Below are 2,326 nucleotides of genomic sequence, written 5' to 3'. Positions count from 1 at the left end.
TGAGATGCTGAACCTTTTATTCCCCAGCCTTCCTTTATAGCATGTTCCCAAACTTCTATGCCTCCTGCTTTGCCATACAGGACTTGCTTACTGCCCTCTAGATCGTGAGTACAGTCATGTACCTCTCATGATCGACACGTGAATTAAATTTTAACTCCACCATAGGGTCCACTTTTCAGACACCTGCCATTGAGGACTTCTCGCAATCTAGATGATATTTGAGAAACAGCTGTGGAGATGCCAGCAGGTGGGTGGAGAGATGAGGATGACGTCAGTTTTCTTACAGTCTCAGTTAATAGTCAACGTCACTCAGACTTGGATTTGTATTGCAATTCACTTCTGAGTCTTCCAGGGTTTCTTATGGTCATGGCCACTTTTATTGTAAAGCCATATATGTTTATGGTGGTGACTCAAAAGCAGACTTTATATCTACTAAAGCTTTTATTTAAAGTTTTGTTTTTTTTTCCAAAACCATAGTCTGAGCAATGCTTATAGATTGTCCTGTGCAGAGGAACACAAAGCGTCAGATATGCTTGGCCCCATTTCCTTACAGTCCAAATATCTGGAGTTTAATTCTTCCTCTGGAGCCCAGGAGTTAACATATCAGTTACCGCGGGCTGCTTAATCAGCCTGTGGGTACCAGGCAAACAAGGTGCTGATGTATAGAAAACAGTCAGAGTGAAAGGGAAACAAGGTTTGGTGGCCAATGCTGCACATGGCGAGTGAAAAGAACAGAAATTAGGATGGATAGCAACCACAAGGGACTCATGGCAGTGACGGTTACATGGGTAAGAACTCTGGGAAACAGCACTGTTCCTGGACTTTGACAGATACTAGAGCGGGACAAGCTCCAGGACACTTTCCAGATAAACCGAGGGTCAACACGGTTCTCTCTTTTAATGAATCAAAGCATGAAACATAACTGCAGAATGAGGTCATAGTCAACATTCCGCGAGTTGGTTTGTAGATTAGATCGGAAGGAGAGACGCGTGTTTAAGATGGCTGCAGAGTGTTACAGTCAGCACACACTCTGTCTCTCATTGCTTTGCGTGGTCTCCCAGAGAAATTGCCTGTTTAGACTTCTGAAGTTTTCCCTTTTCTGAGGTGCAAATGCTTGTTCACATCCGAAGACTGTTAAAGAGGATCCTTCGAGGTATGTTCCCAAGTGAAACAGTTGTCAGTTTGTATCTGGGTAACAACAATAAATCAAAGTCCCAGCAATGGTCTCACTGTGTCCACTGCATGGAAGCTTTTTGCAGAGGTCCCTCTGAGGAAATCCAGAACTCTTGCAGAGTGTCAACACAGCAACGTTCCCACAGTTTTCTCCCAGAAGGTGCTGACTAGATCCTTATGCTGCCCTTAACACACCTTCTGTGTTGTTTCCAGGAAATCCGCATCCTTATCACTCATACAGAGACCCTGGAATTGGGAAAAGTGTGGAGAGGGACGTCAGACTTTGGGGCATCGGGTTCTAAACGAGGTGCATTCCTCAGACCCCACCCTCCATGTCACGAGGATCTATGTGCCGTGGAGGTGGAAAGACCTTCAAAGCCAGAGGTAGTGGGTGGGTGACACCAAGCATCTGCCTTCTAGATGCAACAGGACTAGTGTACAAACTCTAGTGTACTGAGTGGCTGCACAAGACCTGCACAGGTTCAAGACAGACAGGGTCCCAGCCATGAGGGGGAAATGGACATGGGAATCTATCTCTAACCAGGAAGCTATCTGACACAACAGCCACCAACAAGAGAAAAGCAGTTTTCTCCAGTGGAGTGCCACTGGGTGTAGCAACAGTCTACAGGGCAGGCCCCTTCCCAGCAGTAGTTGGTGAAGAATTCAGTAATAGCTTTTCGGGACTTTATTGCCTCATTTTGCATTGCTTCAGTACTTTTTTTTTGTCTTACTGGATTTTTGTCTGTTTTGATTTTAATTTTTGTTTCTTGGGGATATTTTTTGGTCATTATTGTTTGTTTGTCTACATTTCTTGTTTTTTTTTTTGTTTGTTATTTTTTAGAGAGAAAAAACCATAAAACTGGGTGAATAGGAGGTGAAAAGTTTCTGTAAAGAATTTGGGGAGGGGAAAACATGATCGAACTATATGGTGTATAAACGTTAATAAAAAAACAAAGAAATTTCAGTTAATGTCTGCTATTGAGAATCTTCAAACAGAGATCTCAGACCTGGAAGCAGTGTGCACTCATTACTACTTAGATAGTATTTATTTTTAGGTCTTCTGAGTTGAAAGAACAAAGAAATATATATTTTAATACTTTGCATATAATTGCCTGTATCTATATTGACCTAAATATTCATTGCTAGTCTACCA

The sequence above is a fragment of the Microtus ochrogaster genome, chromosome 1 (assembly GCF_000317375.1).
Source record: "Microtus ochrogaster isolate Prairie Vole_2 chromosome 1, MicOch1.0, whole genome shotgun sequence".
Lineage (NCBI taxonomy): Eukaryota > Metazoa > Chordata > Mammalia > Rodentia > Cricetidae > Microtus > Microtus ochrogaster.
The sequence above is the reverse complement of the archived record's forward strand: the minus strand, read 5'-3'. Positions refer to the sequence as shown.